The following is a 20484-nucleotide window of genomic DNA, read 5'->3' on the forward strand; positions in this document are numbered from 1 at the left end:
AAAGCCCTCTGTGATGCAACTTTTAGTTTTTAATGGGGAGACATGACAATTACAAGTGAATTTCAGGATTGCAGTTGGTGATATCTGCATTGGTGGTGAGGTGTGTTTTAGGGTCTCCTTGTAGGGGTAATGAAACAAGCAGGAGTCCACTGCACCTGGGCTCCTAGAAGATAAGTGAGGATGTTGTTCCTCTGAAAATAGGAAGTGGGTTGAAAGGTTGCCTACCTGTGTTCACCTGATGCCTGCACAGATGGGCCTTTCACGGCCAAGTTGCTTGGCTCTGTCTAGAGAGAGAATGCCTGCATTCAGGAGAATCTACTGGAAATAGGAACAGCTGGTCACAGCCCATCTGGCTCTACCCAGTGCCTGACAAGTTTTGGCTCCTGAGGAATTCCACCCTCCCCAGCTGCAAATTCTGGTCCTTGCTTGTCTCTCGAGAGGCATGGTTATAAAGCCCAGCCAGTGCTTTCTTACAGGTGGGGCCCATCCAGGGCAGAGATGATTGTGGCTTCTCTTCCTGTGTCCAACTCACCCCCTTGTCTGTCCAACCTCTCAAGGCAGAATGGATGGTTGTGGTAAGAACCCAAACCTTTGTTGGGGGGCTCTGGGAGCAAGAGGGACAGCCTCTGCTCTGATGGTCTTTTGTCCTAAGGACATGACCAAGCTAGGGCTGTATGCAGGGACCACTGCCTATACTGGGCAGTGTTGCTCTTTCATGGGCAGCTTTCCTCCTAAGTCTGTCCCAGTGGAGATGCCTGGAACCATGTTGGCTTATTTTTTGGGCAGGTATGTGAAAATTGGCCATAAGATGAAAACTTGAGTACTCAACACCAGGATGAGGGTATTTGGTATGTTTATTTCATCTTTATATTATCAGCCACCTTACTCAAGAATTCCTTGGTTGTATCAACACTAAACAGGATTAAGTGGGCAAAAGGAATCCAGATTGTTCTATTTTAATGAAGGATTTAGGCTTCTCTATGGAGATCTTCATCTGCTTTTATGTTTCTAAAGCAGAACACCTCTTATGATCAGAGGTGGGGTGTGGTAAGGAAGAAAGTGTGGTGAATGAGGAGCTGGCAACTAGTTCAAGTTCTGAAACCAGTTGCTAACGAGCTGAATGACTTTGAGCAGCTCACCTTGCAGAGTTTCCAAATCCTCAGCCATGAGTGCCGGAGAAGTATGTGTCTTTTCCATGTTTATATCCCTGACATCCAGCATGTGCCTAGCAGGAGTAGGTGCTCAGCAGATGTTTGCCTGTCAGTTGGAAGGAGGAGGTGGTCCCAGAGCCTAGCCCAGCATGTGTTCATAGTAGCTTTAGGAGGTGGGCAAAAGAAACGATCTTCCAGTCAACTGAATTTATAAATGCTGCCTATTAAATTCCTTTCTTGGAGATTCCTAATGTACCATTTGCATGTTAGATGCTGTGAGAAGTCCTGCGGTAAAGAAAACCTCAGTGTTGTTTAACCCAGAATTTCCTAAACTTATTTGACCCAAGAACACCCTTTGCCTACAGCTCCATGAAGCCTGGAGGAACTTTTGCTGGACCAGATTACCTTGCTGGAACATTCTGGAATTTGAGAGCAGGGGTGGGAGGATGGGACATATTTAGCAGGGTAATAAGGTGACAGAAGGTTGAGGTTTGGGGCACAGGATAGGGTGGGCTTAGTCTTTCAGTAGGGCAGACTCCAGATTCTGAAAGAAAACATTATAGGGCATGAACAGGAGCCTTGGATGAGCTATTTATCTCTTGAGCTGATCTCACACATGTATAGAGAGATGCTCATCTTGTCCTTATCCCTAAGGATAAGTGGACAAAATGACCATGTTTCTCTCACATTCATGCACTTTTTCTTTTTTTTTTTTTCTTTTCAACAGTTTGTAAGTATCTTGAAAGCAGGAGGATTCTAATCAAAACTCTGTAAAACTCTCCTGGGTACCGATGCTAGTCATTCACCTACCATGGAATATGTGAGGAAAGTGCTAAAAGACACTTTGTAGAGACTTGGTTTCCTCTGCCCCCTTCCTTTCTCTGTAGGGTCTGAGATGGGTGCCACTTAAAAAAGAGGGCAAGCAAGAAAGTGTCGTACAGCCCCCTTTCCTCCATGTCAGCTATACCGGGTGGGTTTGGTGATGCTGGTGACATGCCCAGTTGCACTACTGTCTCTGGGGACCCATGCCCCAGCCCCCAGAGTTTCTGTCCGTCCACTCCCCCTCCTAGAGAAGTACATATAAATGTGATTATGTTTAGAAGCTGAAGCATTTGAATAAATCAGATGCTTTTGCCCAACCCTAGAATAAAGGCTGTAGTTATTTTAACAACAACAACAACAACAAAAATCCTGCAGTCTTCAGCTATTTCTGGATGTAGACTGGTAATTAGCATGCCATTTGTAATTCATTGCTGTCTCCGGCTGTTTGTTTCCTTGTTCCAATGCAGTCCAGTTTGGGAGACTGAGTTTATTTCATTTGGAAATGTGATTTTGTAGAGACCTCTAAAATGCCATTATAAGATTAATGGTTTTTTGTAGCTAAAGTTTGCCAAAACTGGTGTTTGCACTTCAATTATTAGTTTTCAGCAGCTCTGTGGAGGGGAGGAACAGCTTGCTGTAGTATTTAGTTTCCAAGAAAACTGTTAAAAAAACAACTGCTTCAAGAAGGATTTGATGCTTCAGGTAAGGTAAGTGATACTTCAGGAGAACAGGTAGTTTTGGGATTGGTTAAGGAGGCTTACATTGTTTTACCCGTTTCAGTGTTACTCATGGGAGATAGTTCACATTTTTAGTTTATGTATTGACTGATGTGCATGAAGGCCAAATTCAGAGGAGTGCCCTTTGGGAATCTATACTGCTAGAATGAGAGGAAAATGTTTGCAGTTGTTCTGTAACTGGGCCTCTGGTGAGAAGGCTCCTGGAGGCCCCCTGTGGTCTCTCCCTCAGGACTTCATGCTTGCTCTCCAGCTGCAGAGGGAAAAGAGGAAAATATGCAGTTACTGTTTCTGTTTTGGAGTGCTGGGACCTGCTGCTGGTTGTAAAATGAGAACTTGGCCATGGTCCAAAAGGAAAGCTTTTGGTTCTTTCTTTTTAGAAAGATTTATTGGGGGGTAGTCTTTAATGAATAGACTGATTCTCTAGATTTCTCCAGCAGTGTAAGGCTGTTTGACTCTGGCTGCTCAGTTGACCCTATAATTGCCAACAGTAAAGGCAGGAGGTGGACAGGAGTGTAGCATAAGGAGAGCATACATTAGACTACACACCATACATGGTCTTAATGCCTGGCTGGCCATCTTGGGGTTACCCGTGTATCTTCTCATATCCACTGAAGGGGGAAATAGATGAACTTTGCCCTCTGATGAATGAAAAGAGGAGTTATTTTATATGTGAGCTAAATCTTTCAAAACTATCTTTCTTGCCCCTCACCCTCCAACGTGATACAAAAAAGGAAAGAAGCTAAAACAAAACAAAATAAAATACTCATGTGAATTGAAAGCACAGGTGTTATTCTATGGCTCTCTTGATAAAAGGGTTTAGATAGGTGAGCACTGGGTTCTAATGGAAAAGAATTAATGTCCTAATTGCTCTGGAAGATACAATGGTAAGAAGGAACGAGATTTAATTGTACCAAGGAATCATGCAAAAAATACGGCCTAAAGTGTTAGAGAGTGCAGTTTGTCACCAGGGAAAGTCATTTCTGGAAGTTTTTTAGGATGTTAAAGGTAAACAGCTGGAAAAATTTGAGTACAATTCTGTATTGTGCAAGGATGCATCTGGTACTTCCCTCTAAGTGGATTATCTTGGACCCCAGCACAGAGTCTTTCATGCCAGGACCTGTGGGTGGCTTTGAGGCTTCCATGCTCAGCTCCAGTTTTGGTTGATGTTGTCGAAGGCATCAGACCTTAGACACATCTGGAGGTGTGGCACAGTGCAGGCTGTGGGTCAGACCACCTGGAAAAGTACTGTGGGAGAGGCTAGGGAAGGTGTTGTCTTTCAGACTTATCCCTGTGCAAGAGTATCAGCCAGCTGTCCTCAAACCAAGGGGTTTCAGCTCTTTCAGGTTTATCCAGTGCAGGTTTAGGAAAATGTATTCCATGTGTTTGGTTTGAAACTATGAGATTAAAGAATAATTTCTGTTTTCTGAAACTCCTTGTCATAGAAACAGATTTGAGGATAGAGAATTGGTAAACTAAGTACTGTGAGGGAATATTAAGGATCCCCTGAGGATGGGGAGGGGTAAACGATGTTGGAGACAAAAGGAACATCTGAGCAAAGTGGATTCATAGTCTTCTTACGCCTCAGCTTGCTGAGTATTACATGGTTCAAAAATAAAATCAATTATCCAAAGGTATTCATTCAGAAGTCTAGTTCTGCTTACTCTGTCCCTGTCCCTATTCCTATAGTCACTGTTACTAGTTTCTTATGTATCTTTCTAGGATCTCTTTATACATTTATATTTATACATTTATAAATAAATTTGAAAACATTTAATTATCACCACCCTCTGTCTGTCCCAAAGGACTCATACCCATTTTCCTGCACCTTGCTTTTTTATGCTTAACATGTCTTGGAGATCCTTCCACATCAGCACATAGAAAGCTTCCTTCCTCATCCTTTTTCTCCCGTTTCCACCCCTCCCTCCAGATGTCTGATATCTCATTTTTATTTTATTTTATTTTATTTTATTTTATTTTATTTTATTTTATTTTATATTTTTTCTTAAGAGAGCAGGGGAAGAGGTAGAGAGAGAGAGAGGGGAGGGAGAGAGAGAGAATCCCAAGCAGGCTCCATGCTATCAGCGCCAGAGCCCAGTGAGGGGCTTGATCTCAAGAATTGTGAGATCATGACCTGAGCCAAAATCAAGAGTCTGTTGCTTAACCAACTGAGCCACCTAGGCACTCCCTACATCTAGTTTTAAAAGTACATTTCTATTATTATGAGTGAGGTTGTACATCTTTGATGTAATTGTAAGAGCCTTTTCTATTTGTGGATTGTGGTGCTTTGTTTTTCATGGATTTCTAGAAGCATTTTATATATCAGGGAAGTAATTTTGTGATAAAACTTGCAAATACTCTTTCCTAGTTTTTGTTGTTTGTCTTTTAACTGATTTTTACCAGACTAAACTTTTTGATGTTTATGTGCTTGTATTTATCTTTCATTTATTTTGTGGCTTCTGGATTTTGAGTCATAGTTAGGATGGAATTTCCAACTTGGCTGTAGAACCACAGTGTTGTTTAGGATTAACTGGTTTTAGAACTTCTGTTGGTTTCTCTTTCTAAAAGCTAAAAATAACACAGATTATTAAAATTATATTTGCTTTTATCCTTTCTTCTTGACTTTATTTTATTTAAATGTTTTTTCATTTTACTTATTTTAGAGAGAGAATGAGTGGGGGATGGGTAGAGAAGTAGATGGGAAGAGAAAGAGAGAGAGAGAGGGAGAGGGAGAGAGAGAGAATCTCAAGCAGGCTCCATAGTCAGTGCACGGTCCAACACAGGGCTCAGTCCCACGACCCTGAGATCATGACCTGAGCTGAAATTAAGGGTTAGACACTCAACCAACTGAGCTACCCAGGCACCCCTATTCTTGATCTACTTAGTACATTTAACCATTTCCCATAACTGGAAAGAGATTATAATTGCCACCCAAAATGGAAAATGAAAGACATACTTTCCGTGGGGCAGATTAGATTTATAGAGGGCAACAAGTGGTCCTGGGGCCTGTGAGTGATTCTGCCTGGTGGGACCATGCACTGTCATGGAAGGGAACATTCTGCTCTCCTGGGAAGTAGGGTGTGGCTCTGAGTGTCAGTCTAGAGTGCATTAGAATGAGGGTGTAACAAACACCCATCAAGTAGCCTTGGGAATTCATGAGTTGGATGAGGATGATTTGGCCAATGAAAAAAGAACTCCAAATGTGTTGTTTTCTATTTATTCTGGTTTCTATTTCTCTTGCAAGCAATTATTAGATGTGCCAGGCCTGTTATGTTTACTACTTACAATTCTATTTTTCTTTGTGTGAATTTACTGAGGATTTGGGGGTTGATTCATGGGGAGAATTTTGATAAGACACACAACCCCAATTTTCTACAGGCTCGATAGAACCCTTAATAATCATGTGGTAAAGATGTTAAAGACCTTAAGAAAACAAATTAGGGTCAGTGAAATAACTTAGACCTTTGTGGTACTGCAATTTATAAGAAATATATTTTTGGTTACTCAGACGACCAGATTATATTTATTATATATATTTGCTCCTTATTCATAGTTACTGGTTTACAGCTTCTAAACCCTTGGAATTTCCTAAACATTGAGAGTGATAAAAGGTATCATTTATTATATAGATTAGGAAACTTTTTTAAAGTTTTTAAAAATTTATTTTGAGAGAGAGAGCAAACAGGGGAAGGAGAGAGAGAGAGGGAGACAGAATCCCAAGCATGCTCCGCACTGTCAGCATAGAGCCTGATGTGGGGCTTGGACTCATGAACCGTGAGATCATGAGCTGAGCTGAAGTCAAGAGTCAGACACTTAACTGACTCAGCCACCAAGGTGCCCACGAGGAAACTTTTGAAAAGCACTGAAGAATAGGGATGCCGGTTGCCAGTGGAGCCAACCTGGTGATTAGAGGGTTGGAAGTTTTAGTCCCAAGGGAGGGGAGAGGAGAGGGCCTGGGAGTTGACACAGTTGCCAATGGCCAGTGATTTAACCTATGTAATGTATGTAATGAAGACTGTAAAAACTTTGAAGGACGGTATTTGGAGAGCTTCCAGGTTAGTGAATACCCAGGGACTGGGGAGAGTGTAGCACTTGGAGAGAACTTGAAAGCTCTGAGACCTTTCTCCACACCTTACCCCATACATCACTTCCATTTGGCTATTTCTGAGTTTACATCCGTTTATAATGAAACAGTTATCTGGTAAGTAAGATATTTTCTCTGAGTTCTGTGAGCCACTGTAGCAAATTAGTGGTACCTGAGGAGGAGGTCCTGAGAATCTCTGACTTTATAGTTAGTTGGTCAGAGATAACAGGTAACAACCTGGACTTATGGCCAGCATCTGAAGTCCAAGAAGGAGGCTGTGTGAACCTCTAATATGTAGCAGGTCTGAAGGACAGGTAACAACCTGGGCCTGTGACTGACCCCTGAAGTGGCAGGAAGAACAGTGTTGTAGGACTGAGCCCTTAATCTATGGGATCTTTGTTATCTCTGGGTAGATAGTGTCAGAATTTATTTGAATTCTCCTTAGATGCCCTGTTGGTGTCTGAGAATGGCTTGGTTGTTTGTGTGAGGCACCCAACACTGCACCCACACATTGGAATTGGTCTCAGAACATCAATTCGACCTTGATCGCTTAGAATAAAATCTAATATGTGATCCATCTTTGTGGAGTAAGCATTTTCTGCGACTTGGGAGATGGGCTGAGAGTGGGGTCTGAAGGACACTGGGTGTGATACAGGAGAGATGGGAGAGAGGGACTTTGGGATGACTGAATTTAAGACTGAAAAATACCAGCTAGTCCAGTGCCTACCTTTCTGAAAAATGATTTGTTGAGGATTCTGCCTGTCCTTGCTGGAGCTGTTATCAGCCTATACCAGGTATTACTTTTGTCAGCTGTGGTAAGTCTGTCTTGCTGTACTTGTCTGTTAACAGGCAGCTGTTTTAACTGTATGTCATTTTAAGCAAATGAAGGTGACTTTTCAGCATTAGGCCTTGAATTCCTGCCATTCCGCAACTAAATTCTGTATACAGATGAGTCGTGGCTGTGTGGTTGCCAGTTCCAGAGGTGTAGTTGAGCAAGCTTGTGGTTTATTCTCTTCTCCTTCCTCCTCTTCCTCCCTTTGTCCTGTTGTCCTTCATTTAGTATTTCTCCAGTGGTAAGCAAATTTAGGTAAAGTCAGTAAAATTCAGGATGGATGATTTGCTGAGGACAGCATGCTGGGCAGCAGCAAATTTTCAGGGCTCAGTGGAGGAAGAGATGCCTGCAAGGATGTTGATGACTATCAGTGGTCAGAGAGAGACCAGTAGAGTGGTGTCCTGATAATTGTGGAGGGGAACAGGCAGGTGCTGTCAGAGTATCGGATGCTACTGAGAGGTCATATAAGATGGGGACTGAATGATGGTCATTGAATTTGGAAATTATGAGAACATTGGGAGTTTTGCCAGAGCACTTTCAGAAGCCTAGCTGTGCGATGAAAAGTGAACATCCTGCTTGGTTTCATGAGTTCCTTCCTCACAGACACTGTTGAATGAAAAGGCTGACCTGTGGGAGACCATTGTTCATTCAAGAGCATCTGTGCTATTTCACAAATTGTCACAAAATTGTCATTGTTAGAGCTTCTGGTATGATATAAAATTCCCATGTGACTTCTAAATTAATGCCAAACATGAATTTAAAAAAATTTTTTAAATTTAAATTCCAGTTTTTTAACAGTATAATATTAATTTCAGGTGTATAATATAGTGATCCACACTTGCATACATCACCTGGTGCTCATCATGACAAGTGCACTCCTTAACCCCCTCACTTATTTAACCCATCCCCCCGACCCACTTCCCCTCTGGTAACCATCAGTTTGTTCTCAATAATTAAGAGTCTGGTTTCTTGGTTTGCCTCTCTGTCTCTCTCTGTCCTCCCACTACCCTTTGCTCCTTTGTTTTGTTTCTTAAATTCCACATATGCGTGAATTCCTGGTATTTGTCTTTTTCTGACTTATTTCACTTAGCGTAATACTCTCTTTCTACCCATGTCATTGCAAATGGCAAAAGTTCACTCTTTTTTCATGGTTGAGGAATATTCCATTGTATGTATATATAACATCTTCTTTATTCACCAATCAATGGACACTTGGACTGTATCCATAATGTGGCTATTGCAGATAATGCTGTTATAAACATAGGAGTATAGTTATTCCTTTGAATTAGTATTTTTGTATTCTTTGGGTAAATACCTAGTGGTATGATTGCTGGATCATAGAGTAGTTTTGTTTTTAACTTTTTTCCACAGAGGCTGCAGGGGTTTGTATTCCCACCAGCAGTTCAAGAGGGTCCCCCCCACATCTCCACATCCTTGCCAACATGTACCGTTTTCTTGTGTTGTTGATTTTAGCCATTCTGATAGGTATGAGGTGATATCACACTGTAGTTTTGACTTGCATTTCCCTGATGATAAGTGATATTGAGAATCTTTTATGTATCTGTTGGCCATCTGTATGTCTTCTTTGGAAAAATACCTGTTCATGTCTTCTGCCCATTCTATAACTGGGTTCTTTGTTTTCTGAGTTTGGAAATTGGGAAAGTCTTTATATATTTGGATACCAACCGTTTATCAGATATGTCATTTGCAAATATCTTCTCCCATTCCTTAGGCTGCCTTTTAATTTTGTTGGTTGTTTCCTTCACTGTGCAGAAGCTTTTAATTTTGATGTAGTCCCAATAGTTTATTTTTGCTTTTGTTTCCCTTGTCTTAGGAGACATATCTAGAAATAAGTTGCTACAGATGATGTCAAAGAAGTTATTTTCCTATGTTCTCTTTTAGTATTTTTATAGTTTCAGTTCTCATGTTTAGGTCTGTAGTACATTTTGTATTTATTTTGTGTGTGGTGTAAGAAAATGGTCCAATTTCGTTCTTTTGTGTGTTGCTGTCCAGTTTTCCCAACACCGTTTGTTGAAGAGACCGTTTTTTTCCCATTGGATATTCTTTCTTGCTTTGTCAAAGATTAATTGACCATATAATTGTGGGTTCATTTTTGGGTTTTCTGTTCTGTTTCATTCATCTGTGTCTCTGTTTTTGTGCCAGTACCATACTGGCCAAACATGAAATTTAAAAGAAAGTTTCTATTTATGATTTATCAGGATATCCAGAAGTGAATTTGGTGTGTGAGGGGGGAAATTATTGCCTTTCTTTGAATCCGTATGGCCTTCAGTATACAGGGTCCACCTTCTCCAAAGAATTCCACCAGTGAACTTAAAACTATTGATAGAATGATAATGTGATCATTTAACGTTGCATCAGGACAAATATAGAGCTAGACAAATGACCAAGATGATGGTGTTTATGATTTGCAGACTGGGAATACCCACTTCTTTCAAATCAGGACTAAGAGAGGAGATGTTGGTAGGCCTGCTTAGGCTTGCAGTCAGAGGAAAGAAAAGACCAGAACAGTGTTTGCTTTAATAACCAAAGAAAGCCTTACCCTTTCCATTGCCCGCGAGCATTTCAGGGTTTTTTTTGTTTGTTTGTTTTTTATTATTATATTTGATTTGCTTACAGAGTTTGCCTTTCATTTGTTCATGGATTAATTCAACATTAATCCAACTAACATTTTTTGAACCTTTGTGATATGTATGGTGTGGTGATACATATAGTCATGGCAGGAAAAAAATATATATATAGGTAGAAGATACAGTCCTCGCTGTCAGAGATTTTATAGTCTGATCTGATCATAGAAGCCATCAGCCCTGGAATGGAATGATCAGTAAATTCCCTCTAAGGGAGGATTGGAGGAGGCAGCCTCAGCTAGCCCTGAGCCTTTCTTACCCCCTAGACTCCTCTTCTCTATGTGGTCCTGGCTTGAGCTCCTCTAACTGGGTCTGAGGTTTACAGGTTTCTTTTGCTGTTTCCATCTGGAATAACAGCTTCCAGATGGGTTTTGATCTTCAGTTTTGTGTTTTGGCATGTTTTGGTGTATGTTATTTACAGTAGACAGTCTGAGAAATATTATTTTTGATCCTGAAAATAACATTTACTTTTGCTTATTGTTTTATTTTACTTGGGAAACTTTACAGAGTTAAACTTTCCTTAAGAAGATGATTTGGTGTGTTGGAAAGATGCAGGTTTTGCAATCAGAGAGATAGAAGTTCAAATTCCTGTTCCGCCCTTAGCATTAATTACTATGGTCTTACACTATTTAACTCACTGAACCTCTTTTCCCTGCTCTACAAAATGAAGAGAACACTGTCTACCTGGAGGGCTGTTTTAAAGATGAGAACATATTAAAACTTTGACTGTTACTATGGAAGGCAGAAGATCCATATGACTTTCCTATCTTATATGTATTTCTAATTCATTCATTCATTCATTCATTCATTTATTCATCTGTCCATTTTACTGTTGAGTCAGTTAATTGGATACTTCCTGTATACCAGGACCTGTGGTAGGTGGGACAAAAATACAAATAAGATTCCATCCCACCCTTAAATAGCTACTCAGGGGGCTGACTTTCAGTCTTTTTTGGGTGGGGCAGCAGAGGCCACTCAGGGCCTTCTGATATTCTGCTTACAGATCCATCCTTGTGTGAGAGAGTACTGGCTTTCCTGGGAGCAGTGCTGGAACGGTGGCGCTGGTGCTGGTGGTAGTGGTGGTGGTGTAAGCAAGAAGCTCTGATGTCCATCAAGTCTCTTTGATGTCAGCAGCTATCTTCCACTGGACTCTCAGGGACTATTATTCTTCCTGGCTGTTGATGGCACCACTTGCATTGGCCAGCAAAGGTGACTTTTACTCCAGTGTCGTCCTCAGGAATGCAAACCACAGTGAGTGATGTTTTCAGTTGGGGAGATTTTAAAATAATCTTTATGGAGATCTTCAGAAGCTGAATATGTTAGGGATGGTGACAACTGACAATGTCTTCTGGTTTCTTTGTCATCCTGCTTAGGAAAGACGGTAGATTAGCCTGGAGGTAGAGGAGATGCTCCCAGGTCTGACCAGAAGGAGTCCTACAATTTCAGGTTGCTTTGGAAAAAATCTTCTGAGTTATCCAGGCTGCCCTTGGTTAACTTGGAAAATAAAAATCCAGGGGAAGCTATATACTTTAAGGAACTATAGGAAAGCACTGTTAAAAAAATTGAGTTCACAATTAACTGCATAATTTTCCTCTTAAAGTTATACGAAGGAGATACCTTAAATAATTACAATGATAAAACCAGTGGGGAAAACTCTTCCTAAGCCTTAGGTGCTTTATATGTCTTACGTTTTTTGACTGTTTAAGCCTATAGCTTGAAAGAGATGGTAATAAAATAATATAAAAGGAACACAAGATTGTATTTGTGTGTGGGATTTTCCATTTTTTTTCTTTACCTTTGAGATTTTTACTGATTGTTAAAAATAGGAAGGGTTGGTCTGCTTTGTGTTCAGCTGTGGGGCTTGATCTACATATGTAGGGATTTTTGTTGATGAAATGCTAAAGAGATTCTAGTGCTTCATAGAATTTGGGGGTTACTAGAGGGGGTCTATTATTTTGTCTGTACGCCACCCCCCCCCCCCCAGCCCCATCTCTGTTCTTTGGAAGACAGAAGAACAAGCTTGTAAAACTTTTTGTGTCCTTAATTTCACAACACCTGTGTTGATCAGCAGACGATGTATGGCCAACCTGTTTGGGTTAGGATGCTAGCTTCTTCCAGACTCACATTGGAGGCTGAAGTCAGTTATACCCTGGCTGTGTGCCACAACCATCCAGCTCGTGGGCAGCCCCTTGCCTTAGCGATGTGGTAATAAGGGAGTGGTTACGGGCTGCAAGTACCATACCACATGTGCCCTTGAACATTTTCTTCCCATGGCAAAAGTGTAAATTTGGATTGTTCTTATTCAGTAGTGAACCACATTTCCTCATGGTAAACAGTTGTTTATAGGACTGTCTTCGCCTGCAGTCTTCCCTGCAATGGAAACGCAAAGTTAGTCTGCTTGGCACTCATGTGTGCATTTCATTTGAACAAGAACATTTTGCACCTGTTGATGTACTGCTTTTTAATTGTTCACAGCTGTTTTCTTTGTTTTTTTATTTCTCTTCTAAATTGTAAGGACTTTCAGGACAGGGATGGTTTCTGCCTGTTTTTGCCTTTGCTATCTTTACCTCATGTTAGTTTGCATGGCCATGTTCTTAAACCAACCCTGATCAGGAGTGGCCTGATCCTCTCCTCCCCTGAGTCATATTTTACTGTTTGGTTTGAGGAGAATCATTTCTTTTTGTAGTTTTTTATGTTTTGGAAGTCAGAAACAGAGGGTAGTGGAAACCATTATTATTTTCTTGTGAATTTAGGTGCATCCAAAAAAATGTCTTTCCACTGATCTTAGCCCACGATTTAGCAATATCTCCTGAAGAAATTTAGCACAGAGTCAATGTTTAAATGTCTGTTTTCAAATTGTCAGTATCAGGTGAAGAAGCAACATCTTCAAGTGATCCTGGTAATGAATTTGAGAAACAGTGGGGCTTAAAGGGAAATATCTTGATATGATCTGTGGTGGTTTTGGTATATTTCCTAGCAGACTGGGATTTCTCAGTCACCAAGTGGTAGATTAGGACACTTTAAAAGACTATTTAAAAAATTTTTAAATTACAGTATAATTAACATACAATGTTGTATTAGTTTTAGGTGTACAGTGTAGTGATTCAGCAATTCTGTACATTACTCCGTGCTCATCATAAGTGTACTCTTAATTCCCTTCACCTGTTTCATCCATCCCTTCACCCACCTCCTCTCTGGCAACCACTTATTTGTCCTCTGTATTCAAGAGTCTGGTTTTTTGTTTGTAAAAGACAGTATTTTTCACCTGAGTCAGTGGAATATTTTATGAATTAGAGGTAGCAAAGGGCTTTGAGCTAAGGGCTCTGGAAAAATGGTAATTGTTTTTATACTGTTAAACTATGTCAGATAATTTATTTAGAAAGTGTTCTCCTAATGTTAACACTTTTTGTGATGTGGCTGTTACTGTTTTAATAATATGTATGTGTGTATAAGGAATAAAAATAACTTATCTGTATTTTGAATAGTAACATTAAAAACCACACATGTATTGAAAAGTGTCATCAACTAGAATTAAATAGTAGTCCCCATTGGCCCAGTGCATTTGAAAACTTTCTAGTGATAGATAAGCATGACATGTGAGTGCTACATGTTTTAGAGATAACCATGAAACCAGTTATTTAACTTCCTGTCAGAAGGTTGACCTGTGTATCTAATCAGGAGGCCATTTTCTAGGTGGTATGCATAGACTGACTTTGTATAAACCAGCAGAGCTGCTCCCCCTAACCAGGTGTGCTCAGACGGTCTCAGGTCATTGGCTTAAAGGAAGAAAGCACTACCTATTTTCTCTTGGGTAGTTCCATCAGCCATGAGTTCTTAATGAGGCATCAAGGCTTCAGAACCCCAGATTGCAGACTCCCTGAATAATGGACGATGGGGCTCTCTGCGCTAAAGTACATGGGGAAGAAGAAGCTTTGCTTGAAAGGGTGTAAACCAGGCATCCCCACCTCCCCCACCATTTCATATATGTGAACCAGGCCGCTTCCATCTTCTATCCATGAAGTTCTTCTTAGAAAGCCCTGGGTAACCTGATTAACTGACCACTTGTATGACCCCACTTCTTCTTCCTGTTCCCTAATTCACACAGTTATGTCTTATATTTGCCAGTAAAGAGTGAGCCCATGAAATCCTAAGCACCCCACCCTCAGACCCTAATAAAGGCAGAGCCCCAGATCTGCTAGCCCTTCATCTGTCTCTACCTTTGACTTTGCTGTATGGCTCTCGGGCCTGCCTGTACCCTCCAGGACCTTTGAGTAGTAAATCTCATTTTGCAGAGTTCCCTGATGTTTTCTTTATTTTTTTTACTTAGGTTCATCTTGCAGTCATAATAAGAACCACAAAGCCTGCTCAGCCACATTGGCTTTGGGTAAATGTCTGGGCGGGGAGGCTTGCCACAAGTAGTATGGCCCAGGTGAGTGCCTCAGGCCTTCCTACCCAACATCATCTCTTTTAAGTTTCCTGCACTCAATTCCAAACTGTGTGTGTGTGTGTGTGTGTGTGTGTGTGTGTGTGTGTGTGTGTGTGTATTCGTCCCTACCAGCAGGGTGTCTGAGAATTCAACTCAATTTTGACACTATCTACCTGGAGATAGCATCAGATTCCACAAGCTAAAGGTTCAGTCCTGCAGAACTGGCTCCTTGTCCCCCTTCAGATGCCAGGCTGTTTGTTACCTGTGCTTCTGACCAGCTGGCTACAGATTGGATGATCTAAGGACCTCCTCCTTAGGTTCAAATAATTTGCTAGAGTGACTTATAGAAAGAACTCAGGGAAACACTTATGTTTACCAGTTTATTAAAGGAAATAATAAAGAATTTAATCAATAGCCAGAAAAAGAGATACGTAGGGCAAGGTCTCACACAAAATGAGTTTCTGTTCTTATGGAGCTTGAACCTGCCTCAGTGGCATGTGGAAGGCTTATGGTTCCCAATCCATGGAAGCTCTCTGAAAAAGGGACAAAAAGGCTGTGCTTTTGGGTTTTTATGGAAGCTTCATTACAGTCATGATTGACTAAGTCATTGGCCCTTGGCTGACTCAATCTTCAGCCCCTCTCTCTCCCTGGAGGTCTGAGGAAGCTGAAACGGAAAGTTCCAACCCTCTAATCACATGGTTGGTTTTCCTGGCAATCTGCTCCCACCCTTGGGTGGGCTTCAGAAGTCACCTTTCTTAATAATAAGACATCTTTTTCATCTTCATGACTCTGAAGCATTTTTGGGAACTATGAGCAAAGACCAAATATATCTGAGAAATATATTTTGGTTATGTGAATGATCAAATATTGCTTATAAATCATTGTATTGCATATGACTTTGATACGCTGAGTCCAACACAACAGAGCTTAACTACCTAGACTTTCTCTTCTGAAAGTGAAAGCATGCCTGATGTCACAGTTCATAGCTCAAACTTGAGGAAGGGGAGGAGGGTCTCAAAACTTGGAATATAAACATTGAGTGGTACTTGACTTGGGTTGAGAGTATAGGCAATTTGTTGAGAAAGGTGGAGTTGAGTCTTATGTTTGGGTCTGATTATATGGTGGAGTGACTAGGAATATGGAGCTTGTAGGCCCAGAAGGAAGACTCTCCCAAATGGGTTGGACCAGATGTAAGTATTTTGGTTTATATGTAGAGGTAAGCCCGGCAGTGAGAATTGGCGAATCCAAGTTTGTCAAACCCCAGGAAATGGTCAGAGTTGCAACCAGAGGAGAGCAGTATATGTCATCATCCTGGGTATAGTTGGATATTTGAAATAATTGGTTGCTGGTTATCTGGGCTTTAAAAAAAAAATCAGCAGTTATTCAACTATGGGGCTTTTAGACCAGCTTCAAAAAGAAGAGGGAAGCATATCTGGATAGGACAGAGCTCCAAAGATGAGAGCAGTACTTCATTTCTGCTTTTAGTGAAAGTGAAGTAGCTTATAGGTCAACTTTTCTACAAAGCTGTCTAGAAAAGCTGGACAAAGCACAAAAAGCTAGGCAGGACTTGAGGGGCTAGGGTCCTGAAGAGAAGGGAAGCATACTGATCAAGCTAATATTCTGTGATGCTTTTCTACCTGAGGTATTTGCTGGTTCTTAAGGGCTGTGGGGATAGACAAGTAAAGAAATCAAACAGAAAGTGGTTTCCAAGAAGCTGGGACCATTAAAGGAGCTATTGGCAGTCTTATGGTGCTGGGGAGACAAAATTTGGAGTTGAAGCCATGAAGGCTATGCACACTTAAGAGGTTAGGATCTAAGGAAGAAGGGAAGAATGTTAAGATGAGTCCAAGAATCTGCACTGCCCTTCTCTTCAAGACATTTGCAGATGTGTTAATACCTCACAGGCTAGAAAGTGAAGAGAAAGCTATTCTTAAAGGCTGGAGGCTTAACAGGCAGTGTTAGGGATCAGGGAAAACAAAAATTGAAGTTCAGGACTTACCAAGGAAAAGGAGACCTGGTAAGCACCCTAGACTTCCTGCTTGGGCATGGCCTCACTCAGGAATAAGAGTAAACCTGAGATAGGACACCCTTCACAAAAGAGTGAAATACAGCTTTGAACCAGTTTAACTCAGAGTGGGTTACAGTGATCTGTCCCTATTCTAACTGCCTGCCAGAAAGCAAAAATAAATAAATAAATCCTCTCTGAAGGATAACATTAACCAGAATCTCAGATTATTAGTTTTAGATATACAGTGTCTGGCATTCAATGAAAAAGCAACAGGCATGCCAGGAAATAGGGCTAGATGATTAAAAGAAAAAAAAAGTAAAAACTGATGATGAAAAGAGCAACAGGTGATCCAGCTATTAAAATAATTAGATACAGATTTTAAAAGAGCTGTCATTAATATGTTCAAGAAAGTAGATGAGGATTCCACAAATAAAATGGAGTGTATATTTAAAAAAGGACCTAAATGGAAATGCTGGGAATGAAAAATACAGTAAAAAATGAGAGATTAAATAGATAAATTTGATAGCAGATTGGACATAGAAAATTAGTGAACTCTGCAATATAAGTCAATAGAAAATACCTACACTGAAGCATAGAGAGAGAAAAAAGAGTAGAAAAATAGAAGAGCATAAGAACCATATGAAATATGGTGAAATGACCCAGCATGTGTGTATGTAAAGGGAAATGATGAGAAAAGAGACAGATTGGGGCAGAAGCAATGTTTTTTTTTTTTGTTGTTGTTGTTGTTTTTTAAATATTTTTTTTATTTATTTCTAGGAGAGAGAGAGAGAGAGAGAGAGACAGCGTGAGCAGGGGAGGGTCAGAGAGAGAGGGAGACACAGACTCTGAAATAGGCTCCAGGCTCTGAGCTGGCAGTCAGCACAGAGCCCGACGCGGGGCTCGAACCCATGAACCGCGAGATCATGACCTAAGCGAAAGTCGGACGCTTAACCGACTAAGCCACCCAGGCGCCCCATGCAATGTTTGAAATGATACTGGCTGAGAATTAATCCTAAACTGTCTAAAGATACTAAGTCAGAGAGTCAAGAAGTTCTACAAACTCCAAACATGATAAATAAAAGAAAACCACACCCAACATCATAATAAGACCAAAACACACAGAAAAGTGTTAAATAGAAGCCAGAGGGCTTTCCAACCAGGGCCCTGCAGAATGGCTCCCATAAAGAAGGGAGGCAAGAAGAAAGGCTATTCTGCCATCAATGATGTAGTGACCAGAGATTTCACCATCAACATTCATCAGTGCATCCATAGAGTGGTGTTGAAAAAGCTTGCCCCTTGGGCGCTCAAAGAGATCTGGAAATTTGTCATGAAGGCTATGGGAACTCCAGATGTGTGCATCGACAACAGGCTCAACAAAACTGTCTGGACCAAAGGAATAAGGAATGTTCAGTACTGTATCCATGTGCAGTTGTCTAGAAAACATAACAAAGATTGAAAAGTCACCAAATAAGCTCTGTATGTTGGTTACCTATGTATCTGTCGCCACTTTGAAAAATCTACAGACAGTTAACGTGGATGAGAATTAACTTCTGATTATCAGAGAAAGGTATAAGACTGAAAATAAGAGGGGGAAAACACATTCTTTTAAAAGGGCTATTGTAGGACTGGGAGCAGGCTTTTCACAAAAATAATTGAAATGAGAAGACAATGAAATGATCTTTAAATTGATTAAGAAAGTAACTTTCAATCTAATTCACTTCCTAGGGAAAGTCTTTCAAAAATGAAGGCAACGAAAGGACATTTTCAGACAAAAGCAGAGAAAATTTGTCACCCAAAGACCCATAGTAGTAGAAATATTAAAGAAAATTCTTCAGGCAGAAGGAAAAACAATTCCTGATGGAAGCATGGAAGTATAGGAAGAAATGAAGAGTAACAAAAACAATAAATATGTGGATAATTTTACATGAATATTGACTATAGAGTATCAACAAAATAATATCTTGCATATAGCTCAATTAAAAGTACTTTATTAAAATGCTAACCATTATTTGAGCTTTCAGCCACTCTAAACTTTTTGCTGGTGGAGGGTCTTGGTTTGCTCTTAATGACTGCTGACTTAGGGTAGTGGTTGGTGAAGGCTGGGGTGGCTGTGGCAATTTTTAAATAAGACGGCAATGAAGACTGCCTCACTAATTGACTCTTCCTGTTATGAATGATTTCTCTGTAGCATGGGATCGTGTTTGATAGAATTTTACCCACAGGAGAACCTCTTTAAAAATTAGAGTCAGTCTGGTCACCTTGGTGTCTCAGTTGGTTAAGCGTCTGATTCTTGATTTCAGCTCAGGTCTTAATCTCAGGGTCGTGACTTCAAGCTCCACATTGGGCTCTGCACTGGGTGTGAAGCCTACTTAAAAACAATAAATTAGAGTCAGTCCCGCCAAACCTTGTCACTGCATTATCAACTAAGTTTATGTACTATTCTAAATCCTTTGTTAATGTACTATTCTAAATCCTTTGTTTATATACTATTCTAAATCCTTTGTTTATGTACTATTCTAAATCACTTCAACAGTTTTCACAGTGTCTTTACCAGGAGTAGATCCCATCTCAGGAAACCACTTTCTTTGCTCATCCATAAGAAGCAACTCCCCGGAACTTGACGGAGGAACAAGGGGGAGAAGAAGGGGGGAAATGGTGGGGGAAAGGGAGAGAGGCAAACCATGAGAGACTCTTGAATGCTGACAAAAACTGAGGACTGATGGATGTGGGGGGGAGGGGGGGATGGGCATGGAGGAGGACACTTGTGGGGATGAGCACTGAGTGTTATGTGGAAACTAATTTGATGATAAACTATTTGTAAAAAAAAAAAAAAAAAAAAAAAAAGCAACTCCCCATGTGGTCAAGTTTTATGAGATTGTGGCAAATCAGCCACCTCTTCAGGCTCCACTTCAAATTCTAGTTCTTTTGTTATTTCTGTCATGGCTACAGTTACTTCTGTACTGAAGTCTTAAACCCCTCAAAGCCATCTGTGAGGGTTAGGATCAACCTCTTCCAAACTCATGTTTCTATTAATATTTTGACCTCTTTCCATGAATTATGAATGTTCTTCATGGCATCTAGAATGGTGCAGTCTTTCCAAAAGGTTTCAATTTACTTTGTCCAGATCTGTCAGAGTAATCACTATTTATGGCAGCTATAGCCTTATGAAATGTATTTCTTAAATAATAAGACTTGAAAGTTGGATTATTCCTTATTCCTTGAGCTGCAGAATGAATGTAATGGTACAGGTACGAGAACATTAATTTCATTGTGTATCTCCATTAGAGCTCTTGGGTGACCAGGTGCATTGTCTGTGAGCAGTCATATTTTGAAAGAAATCTTTTTTTTTCTGAGCAGTGGGTTTCAGCAAAGGGTTTAAAGTATTCAGTCAACCATGTTATAAACAAATGTGCTGTCATTCTGGCTTTGTTTCATTTATAGAGCCCTGGCTCTATAAATCTATAAAAAAAGATTTAACATATTCTTAAGGGCCATAGGATTTTTCAGAATGGTAAGTGAGCATTAGTTTCAACTGACAATCACCAGCCCTATCAGTCCCTAACAGGAGACTCACCCTGAACTTTGGAGCTTTGAAGTGAGACATTGAGTTCTCCTCTCTAGCTATGAAAGTCCAAGATAGCTTCTTCTTCTTCTAATAGAAGCTGTTTTGTCTACATTGAAAATCTGTTGTTTTCTGTAGCCTCCTTGATGAATTATCGTAACTAGATGTGGATAACTTGCTGTAGCTTCTACCTCAGTACTTGGTGCTGCACCTTGCTCTT

General features: G+C 40.5%; 1 protein-coding gene and 1 pseudogene across 8 annotated transcripts in view; both read left to right on the top strand.

Moving 5' to 3' along the window:
- LDLRAD4 (low density lipoprotein receptor class A domain containing 4) overlaps positions 1–20484 on the top strand; it is a 437927-nt gene that overhangs the window by 80701 nt on the left and 336742 nt on the right. Inside the window, exon 3 of one of the 8 annotated variants that reach the window (XM_039220441.1) lies at positions 14596–14697. The exons of the other annotated variants lie outside the window; for them this stretch is intronic. The gene's annotated coding sequence lies outside the window, so the exon portion shown is untranslated. The remainder of the gene's footprint in view (positions 1–14595; positions 14698–20484) is intronic. 8 annotated transcript variants of the gene reach the window in all.
- On the top strand, positions 17874–18249 carry LOC120222569 (annotated as a pseudogene).

The sequence above is a fragment of the Hyaena hyaena genome, unplaced genomic scaffold (assembly GCF_003009895.1).
Source record: "Hyaena hyaena isolate Hyena2069 unplaced genomic scaffold, ASM300989v1 scaffold_889, whole genome shotgun sequence".
Classification (NCBI taxonomy): domain Eukaryota; kingdom Metazoa; phylum Chordata; class Mammalia; order Carnivora; family Hyaenidae; genus Hyaena; species Hyaena hyaena.